We start from the raw sequence: 14,983 nt of genomic DNA, 5'->3' as shown, positions 1-14,983 counted from the left end.
AACACTCAAGATTTAACGTCTTGTGTTGAATTCATAACTTTTGGACAGGATCTTAGCAAGTACTCAACATTATAAGATTAAAATGTCTTAAAAATACTACAGCCAATTATCAATGTGTGTAAATGTGTCCACTTTCTGTATATGCACCTAATTCCATTACATGTTTCTATCCCCTGAGCTTTGCCCGCGGTGCACTCTTGTATACATCCTGACAAAGGCCATTTGGGTTTTTTTGCCAACCCATGTGTGGATTCTTATCTTTGGCTTCTTTGTCAGGACAAAAGGTACAATGTACACTTTTATGAGCCTTCAACAGGTCAAGCGTAGCTCATGTTATGGTTTGATATTTAAATGTCTGTTCACTCTTCTTTACTGCTGCACTGTTTCAAAACGAATAAAATGCCAGCAGAGCTTGAAGTTCCTTGAAGAAACAAATAAAATACACATGACCCCAGAGGACTGTTACAGTTCCTGCAAAGCTGACAGCGAACTTGGCATTACCAGACATTTTCTTTTCGGCCTGATCGCCTTTCATTTGAGTTAATGGATGAGAAAAAGCAGGCCTAACAGAAACACAATTTCGCTATTTTGTGTTGGAACAATAGAAAGCGAGGAGGTATTCATTCACACTCGCTTTGCTGACAGCTTATGAGAATTTTCATCCTCTGCACTCTCACTCTCTTTCTTTTGTGCTACATGATGGGCCCCTGTTACTCAATTACTAAAGGGTCCAAAATGAAAATGCCAATGAACAAAAGGACCATGCTTCCAAGTTAATAATTCGGCATAAAACCACCCCAGGGAGTCGCTAATGGGTCCTGGGTGGATTGAAATGCAGGTGGTAATATGAATTCTTTGGCAATAGCAAACATTCACCCAGTGGATCGCAAAATAAGAGAGGGAGAGCTGCAGTAAAACAAATTAAGAAATTGATATTTCTCTGAGGGAAAGGCATGCTGGATAGTCTCAGACCCTGGCAGCTTAAATGAGCACTGGGTGGCATATAAAAGCAATCACTGGAAAGAAAATGGATGGAAATTAAACGTCCTACCTTTCACCATAAATGCCAGCACTCCTTCATTACCAAGCACTGATATGCTCCTTGATGAATGCTGACACTGTAACATGTACGTTTTTTTTTCTGTACACTGAACAGAGTCAGTTTCTTAACCAGATGTCTTGATCAGATTATCTCCATTTGAAAGACACACACTCCATTGCCATACTTTGTGCAATAGAGAGCCGAAGGTCCAATTAGCTGAACTGTACATGATGTTTCGTGTCTGTTTAGTTTCATCAGACAGCTTTGCTAATACAACAGCTCAATGTTCCTGCCAGGTCCAAGAAACACAGATAAGAGTCCAGCAACAACAAACACCTTCCTCAGTCAATCACTGGCCAAACAATAGCCAGAGAGGACGCCGAGAACGGCCTGTCATCGGCGAACAGCCACCAGCAGCAACAAAGCTTGTTGTCGTCTAGATTCCTGAACAGTTGAGGAATGTCTGGCTTCACTGCCAACCACATACCTTCTCAACGGATTTGACTTTCCATGTACCAAGCAGGTATTTTCCTGATGTTATCTCTCTTCGGCTGTTGTGGTTTCAATGATGCTAAACCCTAACACTATAAAACATAATTTCTAACGTCATTCAAAAAGGAAAACTAGTCAAACCTACAAGAACTGTTTTTTGGGCGAGGCCAACTTTGACATAGTATCCCCTTTTTCAGTTAATGGCTAACTTGATTAACCTGACTGTGCCAGATGGTAACAGAACGTTGTTGGAAACTGTTTGGAAAAGGGCAGGTGCTTTCAAAAAACACATGGCAGGTGATTGGATGAACGAAATGTCTATCACCATCAAACACGAGAGAACTTCAACCAATCAGATCAATGAACCATACAATGCAGTCAAACTCTTACCGAAGTCAGCCTGGAGCCCTCTTGAAGCCCGGTGACATGGATTTTTACATGGTCTTCTAATTTCAGGATCTCATGAGTCCACCTGGCTTGCAAGTTTAGAACTTGTTACGAAACATAAGAAATTAAGCATTTATTTATTGTTGTTAAGTCCAATATTACGTAACTCTCTTTTAGCTCTGATTTTGGTCTCCACCAACTCCTGAGACACATATCTCTCTCAGAGCTCTTTAGCAGCCATATGCTACAATATGTCGACAAGCTAGTCACTGACTTATGTGCTGGGGAAGGAAGCATGCAGTTTTGGCTGGAAATGTCGCTGAGAGAGCAGTGAAAGTAAACCAGAACAGTTAAGTTTTGGACCACAATGAGCTGAAAGACCCTAAAAAGCTTTGTAGAGCTGAGGGAAACAATGTGAAAGACAGGCAGTAATTCTCAGTAATAATTCTCATTGTCAGTTTGTCATGTGGTCAATTGTAAATGTAAAAAATATTGATTATACCTGCTTATAATAATCAGCTTACTGGACGTCCAGTTAGAACAAGGGATTTTATTTTAGTGAATTTACCTAACTCCATTACTTGACGTCCTGCCAGCACATAGATTTACATCTTCCTCTGTTAAAATGTTCCTGTTTTGACATTGTGAAATAAAGTATGATTCACATCTAATCCACTGGTCATGGGACAACCATTTGCTCTGAGCCTTTTTAAGGAAATAAGTCATGGAACGGGGAGGAGAAAGGTAAGCAAGATAAAGGATGATTCAAATCCTTGCTGACTGAAGTAACAGAGCTTTTAAAGAATATACAGTAGTATGTAAAAAGAAAAAAAATTGAAAGTTGAAAATGAAACAAATTTCCAAGTATGTAGTTCATCAGTTCAGTGTTCAGTGTGTTCCTGAATGTGACTTTGTGAGAACATACCCACAGGGCTTTTCCAAAGGAATATTTTCTCTGTCTGTGTTGTTACGAATATGGTAAAATAAAACTGATATAGCTGTAAAAGTCAGTCAATGAAATCAGACACCATTCTCAGTGAAAAGGCACAACAGGTGGTTTCCAGATTTGGACAAGATGTTTGCAGCCACTATTTCAGCCTTAGTTTACTGTCAGTTACCTTAAATCTATGAGAAGAAATAGGAGTCAATGCAAGAAATAATCTTTCAAATTCATTTTCCAAAGCAAAGGTTTTTATTTACATTGTCTTTTTCATTAGCTGGCACTTGAGGTTTCAAGATGGCTACTTAAATGCCAGCAGTATGCACTTAAAATCTAATTACACTGATCATAGATTTAAAATTCATAGATGGTCAAATAAACTAGACAAAGAAAAATGTGAATTGGCTGTAAATAGCAATGACTAAAGCATTCTCCTTTCTTCAGAAGCTTGTTGGATGCTTCTCGACTCATGATAAATGATGGGCATCTTAAAAACAGGATTATCCCAGAGCATTTTTCGGAGGCTAAATCAGTGTAATGAAAAAAAAAAAAAAAGCTCCCAGAGTAGTGAACATTTCACCAAGCTAACAAAGCATAATGCTTCTTAAAGAAAATACTTTTGTCCCATTGTCAGTTGGACCCAAGAAAGTGGAATTTCTCCCCTGTTGTTCTCAGAGCAAGCCCTTTGCTCTTGCTGAATGATCTCACGATGAGATCTCCAAGGAGCATCTAATATCCCACCTACCTCAGCCCCTGAAACCCAATAAATCAATCAGTTGTGCTTTACAAGCCTGTATGTGTGTGTGTGTGTTACCCATTCAGGAAATAGAGAATCCCTGCTGTGGATCACAGCTAAAAAACCATCCTGACTGACAGAACAATGAGGGAGAGAGGAGATGGAGGAACAAGGTGCATGCATGAATGTGTGTGATGGCATACTTGTTTGTGCCTGTGTGCAGATGTGATTTTTGTATCTGTGCATGTTTGTAGCAGCTACAGCTCATGAACCCCCCTCTGAATGTGAGTCAGCCTCTCATCCTGGCTTTCTCCAGGGAGGCCTGGGCTCTTGGCAGAGGAATGCATGGGAGTGGGCTCCTTCAATAAAGGCAACTCTCTTTCAGGGCCCCGGGATGGCCCTGGGCTTTACTTTTTCATCATTTTCCCCTCCCCTGTCTCTCTGAACCCAAGTGGGCTGCTGCTTTTGCTACTGCTGCTGCTTCGTTTCAAGCGTAATGGCTTTACCTTGACACTGAGAGAAAGACACAGAGGAAAGTCCTCTGTGTCCTGAGCTAAAATTATGATTCACCTACTGCAAGCCCATGCTAGGCACTTGGTGTCATGACATCTTGTTAGATCTCAACGTGGTTTTGTCAGATAATGCTGAATCACATGTTTAACCAGATATTGGATTTTGCAGCATTTTAACTCATGTGGATGTAGGGAAATCCTGTAAAACAAGTGTACCCCTTTTCAAGAAAAGCCATTATTTTAAAGGCATAGTCTGACATTTTGGGAAATATGCTTATTTGCTCTCTTGCCACAAATCAGATGAAACAGCAGTCAGCAGCAGGTTAGCTTAGCTGTTGATTAGTGAGCTTTAGAGCCACTGGTGGATTTAGCTACTTCCAGACAAAACCAGGCTAGCTGCTTCCACCTGTTCCCTATTGTTACGTTAAGATAGAGCCTGGCTGGCTTTAGCTTCATATTTAAAGGACCAATGTCGGATTTAGTGGTATCTAGCTCTGAAGTTGCAGATTTCAATCTATTTGAAATCTGTGTGTAGGAGAAACTATAGTGGCTGTGAAAAATGCAAAAAGGTCCTTTCTAGAGCGTTTGGTTTGTCCGCTCTGGGCTACTGTAGAAACATGGTGGTTCAACATGGCCGACTCTGCAGAAGAGGACCCACTCATTCTAGAGTAACACAAACAAAATTATTCTTATTCTCAGGTGATTATACACTAATCATACGTATTCAATTTCTGCCCATAGGTCCTCCTAAATGTTAAACACTGGACCTTTAACACAGAGACATGAGCGTGGTATTGATCTTCTCATCTATCTCTCAGTTTTTTAACATATGTGTGAAGGAACTTTTTCCTTCTGAAGGAATTGCCAGCATAATGAATGTGCAAAATGTTCTTGTTAGCAACATCCATGCCTTAGCTACCACACTTTCAACGATCCATTGAATGCATAAATTTAAACTTGCACTCATTGCACCCAGTAGTGTTATTGAGGTCTAGCAGATGTGTGGCTGGAGTACAACTAAGCTCTCTGACAGCTATCATATGGGAAGAGGAGAAAGTAAGGGGGAATGGGGACAGAAAAAGAGAGTAGAAGAAAAAGAAGAATCTGGAGAAGGAAAACCTGAAAAACAGTAAAATCGAGGAAGGAAAAATTCAAGGTAAAAGGGCAGCACATAAAGCAATGGAGCAACTAAAAAAAGAGAGAGAAACTAAGCAAACGGGGGCAGTAATTCAACAGTAAGAAAAACTGAGCATAGAGGGAGGAAGAGAGGAACAAAGACAAGGAAGGACGAATACAAAGATGAGGGGGAAAGACACAGAGAAGGGAAGACTGTCCCTGGCCTGCAGATCAAAGCAGGCTGTGAGCAGCAGCTCCAGGCCGGTCCTCCCAGCACCTGCTGCTGCCCCGCCGCCAAGTCAAACACATTATTCCAACAGACGCACTGCTTAATGGCTTCTGTGGAGAGACCTTTACCGGGCCCTTGACTGCCTCTGCAGACGCTCAGAGTTTGCAGGCTGCACTGACACACACACACACACACACACACACACACACACACACACACACACACACACACACACACACACACACACACGCACACACACAGAAACACACAACAGCTTCCTAAAACTCCTTCATACTCACTGCTTACACAGGGTGACACATGCATGAGAGCGCACACACAGGCACAACTTTCCTATGTGTGATCCATCAGGTCATTTTATTGCACATCTGCTTGAGAATGGTCAAATCCAGACATCATACACTCATACACTCACTTAAGTGTCCACAGACTGATGAAGCATGCGTACAATAAAAGACATTTACAATAAAGCATAAACACCTGGTTTGAGTATTGTGCCCCTGTCTGCCCACTCTAATGCAGCGCTCTGTTAAGGGGACCCGGGTTATGGTTGGACCCAAGTCAATATTGAGCAGAGAACAAATCATCCTTAGAAAAACAGTAAACATCTGTTTTGTGACTTGGCCACCTTTCACTGGCAATGTCAGCCTGACCTCAACGAGGCTGGGCCCCTTTTACATTTTCCATGAGAGCAAGCGGGAGTACCAGTAAGTGTGTGACAGCATCTGTAATTTCTTTTTTTCAAAAAGTGGAGGAAAATAAAAACAAACCTACGCAATGAAGGCAGGTACTGGAGCTCTCTTAACGTGTCTTGCAGCATGTCCAGAAAGAATAAAACCCCGGACAGTCTTTATATACGGCTTTTGCTCAGGCGAAGTGAAGCGTCATTGGTTATTGATGACATTTATGGCTCGCCTCACATGAAATAGTGTCTGCTGAAATATCACTTTAGAGCTCTACTTTTACTGTAGCTTCAAGCCTTCATGGCAGCCGCTTGATTTGTAGGTTGTCAACGATATTTGGATGCACCGCATCAACCTAGCGTGTTCTTTTCTTGGACACGAGCAGTATGTCATCCTCTATTGATCTTTGAAGGGAAATTCAGTTTTCTATTTCAGAGGCTGGGCCCAGCTACAAAGCGGCCATGGAGGTGGTAGCATTTTAATGTCTTGCTCAAGGACACTTTAGCAGAGTGGATGCTTTCCAATGTGTGGGCTTCAAGGGGGTTAATATTTATACCACAATATGAATTTGTGTAGCATATAGCAATGATGCTAAGGGGGTGGATTAATACTCCACTTAAGCCTTTTAAGAACTGGATTTAATTGACTTAAAACATCTCAAAAATCCATCCACACACACACATCATTTTAATGATGGTTAATTGGAACATTAAAAATATCAAAAATATAACATGTAGAGTTTTTAAAAGCCCTACATTCGAAAGACTTATTTGCAAGGTGTATTGCATAATATTCATGAGCCTGCCCACTGAGGCACCAGTGGTCACCCCAGGATGTCCTTTCTCCTCTTCTCTCACACTCCTTCTCGCTCTCTCTGCCCTACCTCGAACCCCCGCACGATCTGGCCAGTATATCCTGATGGATTTACCAGCAGGAAGTGGGGCTTTTACAGTGAAGGCTCTGGGCCGAGAAGCGTCTGTGAAAGGCCAGGTCGAGCTGGGTCCTGTCGCCACCTGCGATATCTCACCACAGACGACATGTGCTGGCAGCGCTGCGCTCTTTTATTTTTTAGACACTATATATATATATATATATACACTATATAGCATAAGTCTCATGACAGGGCTGCTTACAACTTTATGGTGATTAGTATAGGCACCAGTAGCAGTGTGTAAACAGGATCATGAAGTCACTGTGTTTGTATTTTACACAGGAAATGAAACCGCATTCTGCAAACTATAAATGTGTAGAAAATCTTGAGGCAGTAAAAGTTGTTGCTATAAATAACTTAATAATCAACTTGTAAATAAACAAGGCTAAGAGTCCTACTTACATGTAAGCACAGCTTGCTTTGGGCTACATGCTATTGTCCACTTGCTAACATGGTCACAATGTCATTACCAGCATATTGATGTTAGCCAAGTATGTGTAACATGTTCATTATGTTCAGTTTACCATACTAGCACGCTGATATTTTCCAATTAAGACACAGAACAGCTGAGGATGATGGCAATGTCATTGGTTGTGCAACTATTTGGTCATTGAACATTGTTTTACAAATTAGAATTTTGTCCTGATAATGACAAAGATGAAAAGTTAAGGATCACCAAAGTCATTACCATTCTCACTGGGGGGCGTCACTGATATGTGTAGTCTACCAAATTGAATGGAAATCCATTCAACAGTTGTCATCAAATGTAAACCTCATAGTGGTGCTGAAGCAAAACTCAGGGGTTTGCCAAACTCTGATGGATGGACTAGGATGAGTAATTTGGGAGGCAATCTCTGTACAAAAACAACCAACGACCAACACAACGACATTACCATCCATTCTGCTAGCATGGCTAAAAAGCTATGTGTAAAAAGTGTGTATTTGAGCTTTCTTAGTGAATGAATTAATGTGTCAGTTATTGTAATCCAAGTATTGCTGCTGTTGAAGAAGAACAAAAAACAAGGATAATTTATACAGGAACATGTTTTTTCTCAAACAATTTCCAGTCACACCTGTCAATATTAAACCTGTTTACAGCTTCTGTGTGGAGTTTCCAGCAGTGGGAAATCAGCTGACCCTGGCCTGGTGGAAAATGGTGGTAATTCCAATACTGTAGATACCTAAGGAGACTTGGCATGGCTTTAGTCATCTGCCTGGATCCAGCAGAGAGCAGTAGAACATAAAAACACTTGGGATACAGCCGGAGTTGTCATGGTAATCCAAGACCACCATAACCATTTACTCATATCCCTCCTCCTTTCTCTATCCGATTTCTCTCTATATCCCACCCCTTTCTTTCCTTTGTTGAACATTTTTTACAATGACTATTTAGCACTTTCTTTCTTACTTTCTTTCTTTCTTTCTTTTTCTCCCCCTCACACTCCACACTTCCTCTCCCTCTTTAAGCCGCCCAGATGAAAAGACAAGGTGCTTTCCGATCACCATCCCTTGACGTTTGTTTCTGGAGTTGTTCCAATTATGTGGGAGAGCCCTTTCTCCACTGTCTTTTCCCAGCACAGGTGCCTGCTGCAGTGGCTTTAGTAAGCTGTCTGCAAATGACATTGGTTCCCCTCTGCTGGTCACATCCTGTGTCCCGGATATGATACTGCAATGAGTCTATTCCTAATGAAAACACGTCTGGCTTTGGTTTGCATGATGGGAAGACGGGGCTGAAAGTATTTCTACAGAAAGACTGAGTGTCCGACGAGGTGATTCCCACACATAACAGAATTAGATTTGGTCAGAAATAGCCTCTGAAATATTCCAGAAAGTTTTCTTAAAGGTTTTTTTCTCAGTGTGGTCCTTGGCAGCGTCAAAAAGCAGACCCCGATTTGAAATGGAGATTGTTTGTATGGCGTGGTGTACAGCTGTTAGAGAGGAGGGTCGGTATTGTTTCTGCATTTATTTGACTTTTTATGATGATGAAGTTTAAAGTACTAAAAACACAATACATTTACCCAAAACTTCTAAATCTAATTATTAACACAATTTGTTACTACTGTCTGCATGGACAAAACTGTAGAATTAATGTATTAATTTAATTTAATAGTATGACATTATGCTTGTTTGTCTTCTTGCTAGGTGAGAAGATTGATGTGTGTTAATAATAAGTCTACAGCCAGCAGTCCATTAGCTTAGTTGGCCTGGCTTTGTCCAAGCATGTAAAATCTGCCTATAACAACACCTCTAAAGCTCACTAGTCTGGCACACAAGCTCCTGTAACACCCCAACGTGTGATTTTCACACTTTATTTTTGCATGAATTAACCAAACAAGTTCATTAGTGAGCTTTAGAGGTGCAAAAGAGGTGCTGGTAGGTGGATTTTGTTACTTTTGGATAGAGTCAGACAAGCTGTTTTTCCGGCAGTCTCGATGAAACGGCAACTCAGGTGGTAGAGCAGGTAGTCTAATGATTGGAGGGTTGCAGGTTTGATTCCTGCAACATACAGTACCCCATTTGCTCGCTGTAGACTTGTATTTATCAGACAGATATGAGAGAATATTCTCATCAAGTTTTTCCTTGCTGCCGTTGCCAAGTGCTTGCTCATGGTGGGAACTGTTGGGTCTCTGTAAATAATTTTATAGGGTGTACAGTCTGGACTGGCTCTATTTGAAAAGTGTCCTGAGATAACTTTTGTTGTGAATTGGCTCTATACAAATAAAACTGAATTGAACACGTGGGAGTATTCTGAAAAAGGTCATACGTTTTTTAACCAGTAAGTTCAAGAGAACCTAGATGATCACAGGAAATTATTTTGGGGTCTTTACTACTTCCTGTATAAGCCTGAAAGACAATGTATTTTGCTCTGACTGGAGCACTTTTTCATTAAGGAAATTTACTGTATAGCGTAGCGACCATAGAGTCAGCACCCTGCCCTGAGTTATTGCTCACTCTCTGAACTTAGTGGCCTAGAACAATATCTAACTATAGTGTGGACTGTTTTTAAATTCACACACTCTCTCGCTCTGTTATTCACTGTCTCTCACTTTCACCCCGTTTGCCACCTGCCGACTCGTGCACTCTCAGCCACTAACTTCAGGCAATTAAGAAAATAAACAGAATGTCCTCGGGTCCCCAGGGTCCATTAATCTTTCTTTTTTCCTATTACACCATGCTGTAGCTGGCCTGGCAAGGTGCCTGGCCATCAACAATGGGTAACCAGTAGACACCCACAACTATGCAGCCTCCACTTCACTGGGCGAAATGTAAAATGTGTCAGCAGCAATTTTGGTCATATTTACCACAGCTATATGACATGTTGAGATTAAATAGTGATGTGTGGTTATAGGCTTGCCATGGTAACAATAGAGCCCCTTTGGGAGAGTTGGGTCTGTGTGTAGATGTTATTTATAGTGTGTAAAAGTCAAGGAAAATAATCTCATATATCATTTTTCACCTCCAATTAACTATAAAGGCATTTGTGTTTCATTCAGTGAGCCGCGGCTGGAATGTGAGAGCGTAGCGAGAACTGTGGGTCACGAGTGGATGTCAAGGCCATTTTTTGATATAATAGCTCAAATAAACTTTAATGGGTGGGAGTTCTCGTACTGCCGACACCTTCATGTCAACACGGTGGCCTAAATCAGAGCAGGAATATGATCATCATAGTCAAAACAGTTGAGATACCTTTGATGTGAAATGTAAAAAGTTCAAGACGGCAGCACTCTGTGTTCTTTCACTCGGTGGCACATACTGGTGTTGAACCTTTACAAAGACATATTGGGAATGTTGCCTATTCGCATCATAGTATATAGTGAGGGTAAAATTTAAAGTATTAGTGTGACATTTTGGGAAAAATTGTTTATTTGCTCTCTTGGTGAGAGTTACATGAAAAGATTGATACGACTTGTGTCTGTCCGTTAAACATAAGGCAGCCAGCAGCCTGTTAGCTTCCCTACCATCACCTCCAAAGCTCACAAAATATCTCATATGTTGTTTGTTAAATTGTACAAAAAACTGAAGTGTTAAAATGCCAATTTGCTTGTGAGTGCTATCCATTTCCGGGAAATAGTTCTGACCTCCTTAAATTGGCAAATTATCCTATTTACATTTTGGTTTTTGTGCGGATTAAACATACAAGACAAAACATAGGCTAGCTGTTTTCCAGAGATAATCAGCTAACTTCATATTTAGCATAAATAGACATAAATGAGCTAAAGCTAGTAGCCCTTTAGCTTAGCTTAACATAAAGACTGGAAACAGGGTAGTATGACTGTCTGTAAGTAAATTCACATATAAGCATTTAGCTTGATATTATAGAGTGCAATCCATCTAACTCTTATAAGTGTATCTCAAAGTATTCCTTAACCCTTTGGTTATCAAGAGAAACTTAGTTTTTCTACACACACAGGGAGATATAATACATTTTGGTCCCATCGCACAATTTAAAAAGCAATCAGGCATCTATAGACCGCTGACCCTTTGGATTTGTATGTTATTTTTTTCCAAGTTCTCTCTCTGCAAGTAGGTCACGGCCAAAGGGTAAGACATTTTAAGTTCTTCAAAGAGAAAATATGTTGAGTTTTTACACACAAGGGTTAAAGATCGCCTCTTGACAGCCTTGAGGTCAATGTAGCATCATCTATCTCTGTGAGGGAGTCTCTTACAAGTATATTGCTTTTCCATTGAATGTGTCTACTCCCTGCGGACAGAATAATGTGTGTGTGTGTGTGTGTGTGTGTGTGTGTGTGTGTGTGTGTGTGTGTGTGTGTGTGTGTGCCTGTGTGTTTAAGAGTGGAATTTCAATGGTTGTCAGGGGAACAGCAGGACAATCTCCTGACACAAGTTCCCTCAAAAGTACCGACACACACACATCTACACACAGAGGAGTTCATAAACACCTCGGCCTGTAACATATATATCTAACTTCAGACGCTGACTGTGCATGGTAGGATCATTTTCACCCACTTTTAACACATAGACATTCAAGAAGACCTGGTTTTATGAAAAAGCTGTGACTATCTGGAATAGTGTTATATACCGTACCATAGTGCCGCTCTGGGCGCCTCCTCTGCCTGTTTCCATGCCGTAACCTCTTCCTTTCCTCTTCCCACTCTTCCTGTTGTCCAGATGAAAGGCAAAAGGGGGGAATGATCAAAGAGAAATACTGTACGTATGAAGACTGTCTCCGTTTGGTTTCATGGAATTGTGACTATATTAGACGAGAGGAGAGGACTTGCCAAAGAGCTGTCAATCCATGAGGCCAGCAGGTTGCTACTTTGGGAACAGACACACTCGAATACAGTCCGTTGTGGGAATAGATGCATGATTTATATACACTGTCTCCATTACGCGAGGCTACAGCACCCACGAGAGCCACTATTTATCCAATGTAATAAATTGGATTAATTATATTTGCCTAAAATGTTCTCACTCTCAAGCATCGTTTCCATCATTAAGGGGGAACTCTGACTCATATCTGACCATCGGTGTAAAACCAACATCTGTCATCTGAACCAGCGGTGATGTGACACCTGAGCTGTCGCGTCTATATTTTTACAGTTTAAGCAAAACGCTAACTTTGTGTTCTCTTAACCCTGAGTCTATTTTCATAATATTTCATCTTTTCGTAGATGTCTTAATAGATTTATGCCATTAGGTATTCTAAGAGTGGGTCAGTTTGTTCTAGAGAGACAGCCTTAGGTGTGAAGGAAACTTCTGCCTGCCAAAGCAGTGCAGTCGACCGGAACTTACTGGGCCATTTATATTCAACCAATTTGGCTTTTCCCTAGCAGAGGTGAACAAACTCTCCTAAATGCCTCTTAAATTATATCCTAATGACATTTTCTCACTAAGCTTCCTAGTATGACTTTGTTGGCTTTCCTTTAACATATCATATTTATCATCTTAAATGTGGTGCTAAACTGTTTACCTCATGTAAGTCTACCTGTCTATAAAAGGTTACATAAGTTTACCCATAATATAAATACAGATGTAATGATGATTCTGGTCAAAGACCTATTTTAGAATACACTACAGACTTTTCCAGGGGATCCTGTAACGTACATTTTAATTAATATAGCCCATAACCACAGATCACAACCTATATTGTTAGACTCTAGGTTCCAATAGGAAAAACGTGGCTTTAACAGCAAAAAGCTAATAAATTATATTCTAGTGGCACCACAACTGATTGAATGTTAGGTATTGTATTGTTTTTGGATGTTGGCACAGTCTATGAAACTATATAGACCATCTAACTATAAATGCCTGTATTTCTGCATTGGCATTTACAAAATTGCAGCTTAGATTTACCGGATATGTTCAAATCACTGGAAATCATCATCAGCTATTTCCATTGATGGTCATTATGAGCTAAACCTGTGTAATCTCCATTTCCAGCATGCAGCACCAAGAATACTGATGCTAATAGGATTTTAATAGGATTTAGAGCTCAACATTTAAGTATTGGTAGGTTTTCTACAGTGAAAGCTTTGACCTCTTAACCTTCTGGACATTTTCCCAGAGAAGTGAGTGACAATGCTGCAACTATCAATACTGTTGTTCATATAGATCATTAGTGACGTCTAGAACTTCTTCAACAAAGACAAAGAGGATGTTTAGGGAGGATTTAATAAGATTTAAAGACTGGGCAGAGCTGAGGCGCATTCGGGGGGAACTCAAGGTCCAGCTGTGAGAGGCAAAGGAGCCATACAGAAGGAAGGTGGAGCAGAAGTTGCTGGTCTGGATTCAACACAGTCCTCTTAGCGAGAGACAAGCTGACAGTGGTCTCATACCTGGTGACCTGGATCATGTGCTACCTCATTGGGAGATGGTTGTGGGCTGAGGGACTGCTTCTCTACTGTGATCTGTGGCACACTACAGTCTTATTCAACCTTTACACTTCCAATTTCCAGTTCAACTCTGATTCTTGCCACATGCAGAAGGTCTCAGATGACACTGCGATTGTTGGGTGAATTAAGCGTGGACAGGAGGGCAAGTACAGGAACCTAGTGGACTTTGTGACGTGGCGCAGGTCGAACCATCTGCAACAACCAAATAGAAGGTGGTGGACTTCCAGAGGACCAGGCTGATCTCCATTGAGGGGGGGGCCTATAAGTACCAGAGGCTGCAGCTGAACAGTAGACTGGAGAGTGGGGTACTGCTGATGTTTTATCAGTCAGTTGTTGCCAGCGCTCTCTTCCATGCTGTGGTGGCGGCTTTAAAAAGAGGGACAATCTGTGGCTGGACAAGCTGGTGACGAGAGCTGGCTCTGTGGTGGTCACATTGTTGGATTCTCTTATCTACATAAATAACCTGATGTTCATCATAAACAATGCCACCCCTGCACAGCACATTCACCAGGCAGAGGAGTACGCTCAGTGTCTCAGTCCTGCTCAACAGACCCCAGGCCATACAGATATTCAACCCCTCCCCATTATTTAAATGTTCATTCTGTCATTAGGCTGTGTCAGCAATATTCACAATTTGCATTTATATTTGTTTATCATTTGTATCTTACTTTACATTTATATGTAATATTATCACTATGTGTATGTTTAATGCAAGTTACTTGGTTGACTTAGTCTTATCTGCATTTGTGTTTGTTCATATATTTATCTTTAATCTGTATTTTATAGTACACATAGCAATTATTATATCTCTCTATGTTATCTTATCTTGCCCTATTTTCATGTTTTAATTACTTTTTAACATTTCCTAACAAATGTACACATGCATACTTGCATACCCCATTATAGGAATAATGTACTTCTTTAGTTTTAGTAAGATATAGTAAATGCATTATCGCCCCTCCAGTAAAGTCGCTTTCACCAAATAGGCTTCCATACTTCTTCAAAGACTGACACTTAAAGTCGGACGGAGAGAGTGCCTGCGG

Source organism: Dicentrarchus labrax, unplaced genomic scaffold, assembly GCF_905237075.1.
Source record: "Dicentrarchus labrax unplaced genomic scaffold, dlabrax2021, whole genome shotgun sequence".
In the NCBI taxonomy this organism is placed as follows: domain Eukaryota; kingdom Metazoa; phylum Chordata; class Actinopteri; family Moronidae; genus Dicentrarchus; species Dicentrarchus labrax.
The sequence above is the reverse complement of the archived record's forward strand: the minus strand, read 5'-3'. Positions refer to the sequence as shown.